Raw genomic sequence first — 13,440 nt, forward strand, 5'->3', positions numbered from 1 at the left:
ATAGTATTACTGACATTAAATCAAATGCTTCATCATTTAGATCCTTTTTTGATTGTAAGAGTTTCTCTCTAATGAGATACTATGAATAAATGTGAAGATATTTGATAGAATATTCATATTATACCAAATGTTTATTGAATGTGTACAATGCAGAAAGCATTATGTTAGATACTGTAGGTAATATGGAAGTAGTTACCATGTGCTTCTTGCATTTAAAGGACATACAGTCCAGCAGGGGATATGATAGAACTGCTGTAAATATGAAGTCAACAAAGTAAAACAGACTCGATGCCATTTGAGAAGCATATTTAAATCACTATGGAAATTTTGAATAAAAAGAGATCTTATTTAGCTAAGAAATCCTGGGTATAATAATAAAAGAGGTAAGTTTTGAGCGGGGGCTTAAAATATGGATTTGGAGATGTGAAGGACATCCTTGGTTCTAAGAAAACAAACAAACAAAAACATAATGAACAAGGCCTAATGTTGGGAAATGCAAGGTTTAGAGCAGTACTCATTTTAGATTCAATGAAATACAGTGGGGAATTAGGTTGCAAGCTTAGATTGGGGACAGTTAACTGATAGCTTTGAATTCTGAGTTAAGAAATTTGAATGTTATTTTGCAGTCGGTGGGATCACAGTAGAACTGTTGAAAGAGCAGTATGAAAAGATCAATTTAGCAATACTGCTAAATATGGATTAGAATGGAAAGACTGGAAACAGAGATCCATGTTAGGATGGGGAAAGGGAGGAAACTAATATTTGGGGAAGACCTACTATGTGCTAGGAGCTTGGCTAATCACTTTTCCGTGTTAACTCATTTCATTCACACAACAAATCTATGACGGTTTTATTCCCATGCCTGTTTCTATACCTGAGACTACTTTGATGCCATCAGAATTCAGTGGTAGTTAGTGTGGGAGTCAATTTATAACTCGCATTGGTGAAGTTTTGCGGCTTGAATTCCTTCTACTACAATGATTTACTGCAAGAACAGGCAAGAGGAACTGAGCCCTGAAATACTGTAGAATCATTGAGATGGGCATATGGAAATTCTTCTGTGAAATAGACATGCTCCTCAACGTTGTAGCCAGTCACAACCCTCAGTGGACAATAACAAGGTGGTAAAGGGGGAGCATGTTTTCCTTCCTCTATGAGGAATGAAATCTAGGTAAGAAATGAATTATTTTCGTTAGCATGGACAGTCTTATTATGGAGTCACATGAAAAGAACTTGACACTTATTTGGATGTGAGAGAAGGAAATGAAGAATAACTTTGAGGCACTAAAACAAGTTTATTAAAGGAAGAAAGCACAGAAAAAAAAAACGTGTGGGAAAAAGAGAAAGATGTGAAGGTTTTGAAGAGAATATGTAAGTTTCCTTTTAGACATGTTTGTGGATATCGGCCACACCCAGATGAAGGATCCAGCAAGTTGTTGGCAATGAAACAGTGGAGCTTAAGAAGATGGTCAGAGGTAAAAAAGGAGATTTCAGAGTCGCCCGCATAGTGATGATGATGGAAACCATAAAACGGAAAGAGATTTACAAAGTTTTAGAGCAAGAAAAATAATGAAAATGACACGCTTAGGGGAAGAGAAATGCATTTAGGAGGTAAAAGTAAGTAAAAAGGAATGAAAGGAGATGAAGAAAGAGGAGGGAAGAGGCTGCAGACTGACAATGGTATGTTATGGCTGTGGGAGAAAAAAGCTAAAGGGAAAAAAAATTCTTCTATAAGGGACACAATCATTAGTGTAAAAATTTCAGAAAGGTCACAACATTTGAAGACTGGGAAAATGATTTTTGATGTTGTAATTGGATGACTTTCGAAGGAGATTTTCTAGTGTTCAGTGGTGTCACGTAGCAATCCAGATTTCTGGAGAATAAACACAATGAAATACTTCTAAAATTTCCTATTAAAACTCACTAATTGCTGAGCATAGATATGAGGAGTGTGCCATGCAATGGACTTCAATACTAGCCAAATTTCTATTGGAAAAGGATAGCATTGCATTCATTTTTAGACATTCCTGATGGAAGGCCAGCTGTTGTCCATGGTGCTAAAAGAGTCATCTGGCATTATAATATTGCAGCAATATGACCAGTATAGTTGGAGTGAATTAGGTGTTTCATTACATGCCTCTATTTGGAGGATTTATTTTTCACTGAGATGAGATGTTTCATATATATTTCCCATCTGGAAGGGTTTTCGAACTCTCCAATGGTTAATGTCTAGAAAGCAATTGCTTTTTTTTTTTTTTTTAAAGAAATCCCTTGAAACATGAGTATAAGAAATCGAGGTGAGGGAAAAACAGAAAATGGAAGACATGTTGAAAAGGTTATACAATTCTTTCTTTTTTCAAAATATCTGAAACCATAAACTATCTACTCAATTCTACCCCTCCCAGTAGTTCTCTCAAAGTAAAAGAAAAAAACTCAAACTATATGGAATTCAGGCATTCTATTGAATATCACAATTAAAAAGTAAAGTAGGAGAAATATAATTGTCATGAATAATCATAAACTATTAAAATGGTTGCTAACGGAGCCCCATTCACGTTTCTTGCATGTTCCTCCATAAAACACATTTTTTAATCACTAGAAAAACAAGCAGTGCAGTAATATTGTTCTTACAACATTCCTGATGAAGTCAACATAGCTACTATTCAAGGTCAAATAGGTAGGATGTGTTGGGGAGAGTTGCCAAAGAATTTACTAGTTTCAGTTGAGTCAATTGCCAAAGTATTCTTTTCTGGTCAAAAATTCATCAATTTGACTAATTGGAAGACCAAGTTAATTGGGAAGTGAAAGGTCTAGCTCTCATTATGAAATTGTCAACAACAAAATATAATCAGTAAGTCCATGATGTGTCCATGATGGAGAAAGAAGAAAAAATAGAACTCACAGTTGAAGGATGTATTTTTAGTTTATCCAGGAGATAAGAAAACTAACGGAATGCAATAACCATGCACAGTTCTTCCATCAGTGCTGAGTACCGGGTGTTGAGGATGCTGTGAAGAGCTGAAGTGAGAAAGAAGAGACATGACTGTTTAGGAAGATAAGTATTTTAAATTATATAAATGTTTACACAGACAATTACAATTGTAGGGAGGTATGCTATAGGGTACTATAAGAAGACAATTCCCTAATTCTACAAATTCTTTGGAGACCTCTCTGGGAAGTGATGTTACACTTCGACCTGAAGGGTACAGAAGGTGACAAAAGAAAAAGTATTTCAGGCAGAAAGACTAGCATGTGTGGAAAGATGGAGGCCCTTGAGGCAAATATATTTAAGAAACAGGAAAATAAAAGGTCATTGTGGTTGAAGAGCAGAATGTGAGAGGTAGAGAAGTGTAAAATGATGCAAGAAGGTAAGGGGAGGTCATAACATGCAGGCCCTTCTCTAGATCGCGTTCAAGATATTGGCCTTTATGCATTAAGGGAGACTATTGAAGGGTGTATCAGTCAAGGTTTGTTTAGCGAAGCAGAATATTTATTATAGGGACCAGACCTTATGCAATTTTGTGAGCTGGTTAAATAGTCTGTGAGGCTCTTGCTTCTGTGTCTGCTGATGGAGCTTGAAGTCAGCAGGGCAGGCAGCAGAAAGTGAAGATGAATATAAAATGGAGGAAGCAAGAACAAACTGAAAGCTGTGAGAATGAGTGGGATTCCTCGAGGAGAGACTGGAATTAGCCTCTCACTGCCTCCAGTCTTCAACTTTAATGATAGGGATATCTAGCAGGAGAGGCTGGCACTCTATGTCCCAGTTAAACACACACCTGTCTCAGGAATGGGAGAAGCTGAGGAAGGACATTCATGAAAACTGGAGGAGTTTGCAGGCCTGGCTGTGGCGCCAGACCAACCAGATGAGCCACCAGACGAGCACATCACACATGAGCTGGTATTAGTTGGGGCTCTCCAGAGAAACAGAACCAATTGGAGAGAGATACATAAAATAAGAAAATGGCTCATGGGATTATGGAGGTTGATAAGCCCCAAGATCTGCATTTGGCAAGCTGGAGACCCAAGGGATGCAATGATATAGTGTTATAATGATATAGTTCCATATCTATAATGATATAGCTCCAGTCTAAATGCTAGCTTACTTGAGACCTAGGAAGAGCGGATGTTTCAGTTTGAGCCTAAAAGCAGGAAAAATCCAATGTTCCAGCTGGAAGGCCATCAGGCAGGAGAAGTTCCCTCTTACTCATGGGAAGGTCAATCTTTTTGTTCTATTCAGGCCTTCAACTGATTGGGCGAGGCCCACTCACATTAGGGAGGACAGTCTGCTGATTCAAATGTTAATCATCTCATCCAGAAACACTCTCCTAGACACAAATAGAATAATTTTTGACCAAATATCTGTGGCCCAGTCAGACTGACACATAAAATTAACCACCAAAAGCTGCAACAGCACTTTGGGCCCTATAATGATCTTCCAAATGTAAAAAGAACCAGATAATTCTTCAATTCTGCCTTCGAAATCATGCAAAATATGCCTTCTGGCCCATATTCATTCTAAAGTATTCAGTGAAGGAAATTCTGAGAAACGTAGTGCCAGTTATGTTGGCATAATACAAATCCATTACAAAGGGGTTTATCAGAACTGAGTGTAGGAAACACCACCTTACTGGCAGTGCAGAGAAAGGATCAGAGTGGGTCAAAAGTGGATATCTTCATCTTCCAATGAGAGAAGAGATGAGGATGGCATTACGTGATAGTGTTCTTATATAGCGCAATACAGCCGAACCAGAACCATAAGTGGAATGTCTCAGTCAAAGATAGAGGTAGGAAATGTCCCATCTCTGAGAGTTATTCAAGCGGAGAAAACATAACCACCTCTCACAAATGTTTCAGGGTCATTTTTTAATTGCGCGGATATTCGGGCTAAATGATTGCTAGTGTCTTCTACCTCAAAGAGTCTGTGCCTCCTGTTCTTAAGGAAATTTCACATCTCATAAAAAGGCAAGACTCTTACACTGAAAAATAACACAATATCAGATGAAATAATTTTAAAAAATTGTGTTGTAGGGCAAAAAAGAAAAAAATAGGTACCATGGAAGGTGATAAATTTGAGATATGTGTGTGAGAAGGAGTAGTTTGGGGGCCTCAGTAGAGAGGGGGAGCTCAAGTGGAGCACTGGAATAGGATCTTGTTAGGAAGAAATTGTGAAATGCAAATTCCAACCATGTCATCCTCCAGTTTAATTGTTTTAAGTGCTCTAAGGTTAAAGTCCCTAATCATTTAATGTGGTCTGTAAGGCTTTGATGGTCCCTTCCTCACTACCAACCTCAGCCTGTGCCACTCTATACCCAGCACCTGCTCTTATTGCTATGCTGACTTTCTCTTATTTCTTGAGACTGTCAAACTCCTTCCCACCTTAGAGCTTTTCTACTGCTACCATGATGGCCTAAAATGCTCTTGATCCCACTCTTGACCTACATGAATCTACTCAAGCTTCAATCTCAGGATCAATGTCATTTCCCAGGGAGGCTGTCCCTGTATACTCTGTCCCCACTTGTGAACTAGGTTAATCCCTCAGCTATACACTCATTGCTCCGTGTACCTTGGTACAGTCATGTACCACATAATGATGTTTTGGCCAATGACAGACAGCATACACAACCGTGGTCCCGTAAGATTAGTACCATATAGCCTAGAAATGTAGTAGCTATACCATCTAGGTTTGTGTAAGTACACTCTGTGATGTTCGCACAATGACCAAATCACCTAATGACACATTTCTCAGAACTTAGAAGGTATCCCTGTTGTTAAGCGATGCATGACTGTAATTCCACAGTTATTTTTGAGATCATTAGTTTCTTTCTGATCCTACCACTGAACTGTAAGCTAAGTAAGGTCAAACGCTGCATCCCCATCACCTCACATGATATTCTAAGGTTGTTAGATATTTTTTGAATGAGTAAGTGAAGGAAGAAGAGATTTTTTGAATAGCTAAATCTTGGGATCTGTATCTTTGTAGATTAATCCTTTAACTCAAAGGGCAAGGTGGTAATCAGTTTTTGGTTCTGAAAGCATCATTATCTTCTACCATTTTCAGCTCTCTCCCTATTGAAGCCCAAGCAGTTTTTATTTTGGATTTGCTAAACATGGCCAAAGCGTCTGCAGCATCAGAATAAGCTGAGCACATCCCTTGGCATTTCATATCTTCCTTGGGTTGCCCAGGAATAGTTCATCATTTTCCTGCTCTTGTAGTCGAACATTGCTTTGCAAACATCTGCTCTGAGTCCAAATTCCTAGGGAAAAAGGATTTAAGACAACATTGTGTCTCTATTTCTGTGTTTACCTCATTTCCTCTCTGAAGACCTTTTCCCTCGCATTCCCACGAAGCTAAGAACATTCTGCAAATCCTCATCTGGGAGTTGGCTGAAGAAAGAGTTCAGGGGAGAATTTTTCTGTCTGGGGTATTGAGAGTTTGGCCTCATCTCAACTACGTATGGCTTCTCTGGGAGAAATAGGAGATGTTTTCTGGATCTCTCCAGTTTAATCTGAAGAAAGAAAGTCAGGGAGTAAATCAAGCAATTAGTTGGTGAATAGAAATGTCTGTTTGGGTTTTTCAGTCTCTAATTCCTCTTTCAGCTAAATACAAATTCAATATGGACAAAGAACAAGCCAGGATGTTTTTGGTCCTGCATGGGGGAACCATGAAAGGATTTGCAGAGAAGGTGCCATTTGAGACAGATCTTGAAAGATAGGGAGGAGTTGGTCAGATGGTGAGGGGGAAAAGGTATTCCCTTCAGAAGAAACAAATCATGGAAAGAAGGAGGACACGGGATGTGTGCAGGATGGATAGGATGAGGTTTTGGGGATAGTGAAAGCAATGAGGTAAGTTATGTGCATTTCTTCTTATGATTCCTGCCCTGGGGACAGCTTCCAGTCGTTCACATACTGGCCTTGTGAGCTTTGCTCACTTGCAAACAACTTCAGAAGTGAGATGCAATCTGAGACCATCTGGACCTCCCTTCTCTATCTCTACTGAGTTAACATGGAGCACCCGGCTTTGGAACGTCATCCTTTCTGTGTTCTTACTCCAAGTTTAACTCATTCTCTGATTAATCAGAGTTGGATTCTTCCAGTGTCTTTCCAGCATAGACAAGTCGATGTCTCTTCTTTTGTCCTTTCGGTTATGCGATCTCATTGATTATTGCAAGCGTAAAGAAACATGATCAATCCTTTTAGGTTGATGTTGTATCAGGAAACTTTGATGGGCGCCCTTTAATGACTAACTATTGAATCTTTTGGGGTTTTCATGTGAATTTTCAAGATAATCATATTGTCTGGGTAACAGCAAATGCTTAAGCAGAACTTACATATTTTAAACATCTTGTAGATATTCACTCTTTTAATTTTCACACTTAATCCTCTGAGTGGGTCCTATTATTGTCATTATCAAAATCTTAATTCCATATGTAGAGCAATGGAGGCATGGAGGTTAGGAAACATACCCACGTTTCCTCAGATAGTAAGTGGTTAAGCCAAGGTTTAAACTCAAGTGTGGCTTCATCATCCATTCTCTCTACCACTAAGGTACATTGCCTCTCTGTTATTATTTTATTTGTTCCTTTCCAACACTTGACTCATTTATTTTTATCATATTATTGTATTGGCTAATATCTTTAAGGATAATGTTGAATATTAAGGATGCAGCTAACTTTAAGGATAATTCTTATAAAGTTTCAACATGTATGCTTGCTATTCCAGTAGGACTTGCACACATCCTAAGACTTTCCCTGAAAATTCAAAACAAAGCAAGATAATGTTTTCATCCTTGGCACTGAAAGATCAGCTTCATGCAGAAATTGCCATGGCTAAATCTACTTCTTATATGTCTCATGTTTTTCTCTTCCTCTGTGCCTGTTTTATAGCTTCTTTTGTACGGAGTATGTTCTAGTGCAACATCTTAATTTCTAAAATATTTTTTCACTATATATTTTTTCTTACTGTTTGCTCTAGGGCATACCAAATACATCTTAGAGATGGCATGTTTTTAAAGCCCCTTCTTTGTTTAACATTCTCTTATTTTAAGACTAGCTGGGGTTCTGATGCAGCAGGTCTGCTAGGTACAAAATCCCAAGAGCTGAAGCCTGATGAGGTTTGCTCAACATGTGAAGTTTACCCTAATTTTGACTAAGAAAGTAATCCCTTGTATTTATGAGGTGTCAAATTCTACCTTTTAGATTGAACCTAAATCCTGAACTAGAACAGGGGATCCAACATCACTGTTGCAGCAAGCCTTCATGGATATGGTAAAAGTTCCTTATTTTTCACTTTGGTCACTCAGGGTTTGTAATTTCTTTATACTCTCTATGAGTAAAAGGATTTGCTAAGAAAATATGTAAAAAAGGTGGCAAAGGACACAGTTCACCTACTTACATAAACCAATAGATTTTAAGAAACTGAGTACATGATTAGAAAGTAAATGGATGCTCTTGATTAAAAATGAACCTTATCTACGCATTAAAGCAGTTTGGGGGAAGGGCTATCTTTGGGGGCCATCTTTCCAGGGCCTTCTCCAGTGCCACTTCCTCTGAAAACTATACCACAATTATTAGGGTAGAGAAAAGAACATAGACTCTTGAGTCAGAGAGACCTAGGTCCAAATCTTGTCTCTGCTCCTTGGTAATTGGGTGAGTTCAGATAAGTCGCTTAAGTCATTGTTACTCAAAGTGTGGTCCTCAGACCAGCAGCATCAGCATTCTTTGGAAATTTATTAGAGATTTTGAACCTCGGGTCCCACCAAGACTTACTATATTTTAAGATCTCCAGTGATCCGTTTGCACATTGAAGTTTTGAGAGTCACTGACTAAAGCTCTCTAATCCTTAGGTTCTCATAGGGTAGTTGGGAAGATTAAATGGTGCAACTCTGTAGAGCACCCGTAACAGAAGCTGGTACAGAGAGGGCTCTCCAAAAATGGTGGTTATTATAATAGCACTACTGTTAATGTTTCTGTTGTGGTCATTGCTGTCAGCCCTAGTCCTCCCCAGTTCCATCACCTGGAGGCATGTCGAATGAAGATTGGAACCTTGTCCAAGCCATGGCTGAGGTACTTGCAACCTTCTATGAGCCTGTTTTCTAGTCTATAAAATAGGAATGAAAGTCCCCACTGAGAGGGCTGCTTTGAGGATTAAATAAAGTGATGTAGGACATTGTTCTCAGAGGCCAGGTGCTGTGATCTGCACTTTACATCTGTTTTCTCATCGATTCTTCACATCACTCCTATTCAGTGGAAAAAAATGTTCAGACAGGTGGTGACATGTGCTTAAGGACACACAGCTAGTAAGTGGTAGAGCTTGTACCCAAATCTGGAACAAGTCTGAATCCCAAGCCTTGAACTGCTTGATTCTGGGCATCTCCTGCAGCATGGAAATTGTGCTGCCATCATCCAGATGTCTTATCAGTCGTCAGGTGTCCCCCTGCCATGAAGAATTATCAACAGTGACTGAGTGCTGGGCTTTGTCCACCCTGTTGTGCTGACGTCAGCTGGAGGCAGCTACTTGGCTAACACACTCTGATCAACCCAATTCCCTCCATCGTTCCCGCCTTTTTTTCTCCAGAGCTCAGATGGCCAGATTCAGAGTCGGTTGCCTCAGAGAGTCAGGTGTGACTGCTCTTGTTAAGGAGCCAGAGGCTGAGCTAATTATAGTAATTAAAGCTTCGTATTTACATAACACATCTCAGGCAGAAGGAACATGGAGCTCTTTTCCAGGGCCGTTAGAAGGAGCTGTCCAGCTCTTATACCACTGTGCTGCTGCTTCCCTGGAGAACTGGAGCAGAGGCTTGGAAGTAGCATATGTCCCTGTCACACTGGACCACCTCAGATGCAGGGAGGGAGGAAGAACTGCTGGTCAAGATGAGCATCAGACAGGCCTCTAAAGCATCTAGAGAAGGGCTCCTTCCAGGGCCCAAACAATCCACAGCCTGAAGCTACACTCCACCATGTTATTTAGCTGCCCTCGTATAATGAGTGTCTTACATTACAACGATGACCCTTCATCAATTGTCCTCTCATTGCCATGTATCTTACACACATGATCTTTAACTCTTATGAGAGTTATCCCCATTTTACAGATAAGGAAAATGAAGCTCAGAGACGTTAAATAGTTTAATCAGTGTCATACAGCTAGTGAGTGGTGTAGTTGACTTTTCTACCCAAACTATGTGGGATTGCAAAACCCATGAGCAATCCACCTCACCATACTGCCTCTCTCCAGAGCTTCAACAATTACCTAGTGCTTTCATCCTTATTTAATCTTTATAACCTTAGGATATGGGTGGACATTATCTTTGTTTTGTAAACACTCACATATGCATGTGAGTGCGAGCCCCCGCTGCCCCACTATTGATTTAGACGTCTCACATCTTTTCCAGATCATACCTCTAGAAAGTGGCAAACACTGCTTCTACCTCTGGATTTCTTTCCAATGTGGCTTGCTGCTTCCTTTGGTCTTTTTATTCAATTGGTATGGTCTTTAAAAAAAATCAATAAATGGTTAGTGATGCCTTTAATAGATATTGAATGGATACAAATTTGGTGTTATTTATCACAGAAGTGATACTTTAATTATTTATTCTCCTCAGAGTAACACTGGCTATATCCAACACGCTTGATTTTTGGTTAAGTGGAACCCCATTACCTGATTCCAGGGGTAGAGGCCAGCCCATGGTAACCTCTAACTCATCAGAGAAGTTATTTTCACTCTGTCATCAGCAGATCACTACCAGTTGACATAAACCTAATTGTCCAGAACCACGTAGCTAGCAAATGGCAAAGCTAGATCTCTGAATCCATGCTGTTTCCACTTACCTACATCTGAAATAAATATTAAACTTGCTGTTGACTTTCACGCAGTCAGTATATAAAGATTTATGGAGGGCCTCTTGTGTGCCAGGTACTGTGCAAGAGTCTGGCATACAGTGCTAAAGGAATTTGGCAGAGTTCTGACCCTTCTGGGAAAGATGGACAATAAGTAACCAAACACATATACAAATCAAAGTTGAAAGAAAGACTAAGAAGGAATGAAGGGAGGTACAATAATAGAGAATATTGAATGTGGTTAGAGAAGACGTTTCTAAGGAAGGAAGATTAGAGCTGATCCCAACAGATAAGAAGAGCCAGCCGGGTGGATGGAAGTGAAAACACTCCAGACTTTGGGAAGTGTGTATGTACAGTCCCTACAAAGAAGGATCTGGAAATTCAAGAAAATGAAATGAGGTCAGGGTGGCTGGAGCAGAGCAAGAGAAGCACCGAGTGGGACAAGATGAGGGAAGGTGGCACGATGTGCAAGGGAAAAATGATGTAGGACCTGGAGAACATTGCAAGGATTTGGGATTCTACTTCAAAGAAGGTGTAAATTACATTTTGAAAAAAGATTACTGTGGCTCCTTTTCTCTGGAAGAATACAAATGTCTTTATATTTTAAATTTAACAATGGAGAAGAAACCAGACTTTAGGGTTAGAACGATCTGGGTTTAATCCTGCTTTGGCCACTTATTTGCTGTATGTCCTTGGTAAGTTATCCATCCCTTGCTGAGCCTCAGTTTCCCATTAGTGAGGTCAGTCTAAGTTGTGCTGCAGTAACAATAACAAAAAAACCCCCAGTATCTCAATGCCTTATTCCAACGAAAATTAATTTTTTTATCATTTGAACTCCACAGCCTTTCACAACCTTCCAGAGAAGAATCCTCTCTGCGTTGGCTCAGCATTCCAGACTGCTTCCAGCTGATGGCACCTCTGTATCAGCTGGCTGTGGAGAGTTGGTTACCATGAGTTTCCTCCCAGGAATGACATCCATCCCATGTTCTCACATCATATTGGATAAAGCAAGTCACATGGCCACTCTTAACCTTGGGACAGGACAGCGGCTTCTTATCTCCTGGAAGTCAAGGGCATCCAGACTTCAATGAATAAAGGTAATAATACATCTCTTACTCATAGGGTGGCAAATGTTAGAAATAATATGTGCAAAGTGCCTATGCCATATCTGGCACATAATAAATGCTCAATGAATGGTTATGATTATTAGCTCCCTCTCTTGAATTCCTGGTGCTGCTCCCCTGAGGGATCTCTTCCTGAGAGCTATATATTAGATACGGTGATGATCTAAATGTAATAGAACAGCCTATATGGCGGGAAGGAAATACAGAATCATCACACCCTTTAGATCAGGGATCAGCAAACTAGCCTGTGGGCCGATCCAGTTGCTACCTCTTTTTCTAGCTAAAGTTTTATTGCAGCACAGACATGCCCATTAATCTATGTATCATCTATAGCTGCTTTCACACTACAATGGGAGAGTTGAGTAGATACAATAGAAGCAGTTTGGCTTGCAAAGCCCAAGATACTTATCTGGACCTTTACAGAGAAAGTCTGCTAACTGCTCCTCTTGATAATCTTTCTAATTGCCTGGCCCTCTCTAGTCACTCAAAATCTTCTCTCTGGAAGATTCTCGATACTCTCCTTAGCTAAGGACAACATGACTTTTTACTTGCAATTCACACCCTTGTCCTCATCCTCCCAATCCTAAGTACATTTTCAAGTTGATTCTCCACCTAAATAAAAAAGAAAGAAATCAACAGGGAACTTGAATTTAAACTGGACTTCTAATATCTCTTTTCTTTCCAATGTTGCTGGCTGTGATTCAAAGAAGACATGTAAATAATCAGAGCAAACTTCTTCCAGAACCAAATTTCTGCTCGCTCTTGGGGTGCCTGATGATAGGCGCCCCTCCCTCTCTTTTCTTTATCCATGGCACTATTTTCCATCCTTTTATCTCTTGACATGAGCACTGTCTGGTGGGGAATGATCCTGCAAAGATCTGGGGAATGTGTCAGCAACTGTGGTATTTTTTTTTTTTTTTAAAAACCATGTTCAGGGTGAAAAAAACCTGTCGTAAATCCTGTCCAAAAAATACTTTATAGAGTCCACCTGTCCACAATGGATAAATCAATTGCTCTAAATTAAATTCTCTAAACCTGAAAGGCCTGGGTCTGGTGTTGGATTTATTCAGACTCTAGGAAAACAGTAATTTTCTAAGTCAACATCCTGACCCCACTTGAGTCAGCTACTGATCATGATAAAGCCTTCCCTCACCACTTACTGCTCCCTTTGAAGGAATTAGACGCACGTCCTGGGGAGAAAAGTACCAAGTCCAAGGGACAGAAACTAATCAAGATGTGTCAGTCGAGATAGAAGGCACGCTGCATCACAGATGTCCACTCCCTGCTTCAGTGGCTGCTGGACCCTGCTTCACGTGAGGACATCACGGCCGGGAAGCTGCAGCTGCCCTGGTAGCTCCTCTGCTCATCCACCACTGATGGGTCATTAATTAAGCCTATTTTCTTTATTCCTCCCATTGGGTTTGAGGACATGATCATTAATCCTGTAGATCCCCTTGCATCCTACTATTCATTCTCTCCCCTAA

This window comes from Equus asinus, chromosome 10 (assembly GCF_041296235.1).
Source record: "Equus asinus isolate D_3611 breed Donkey chromosome 10, EquAss-T2T_v2, whole genome shotgun sequence".
Lineage (NCBI taxonomy): Eukaryota > Metazoa > Chordata > Mammalia > Perissodactyla > Equidae > Equus > Equus asinus.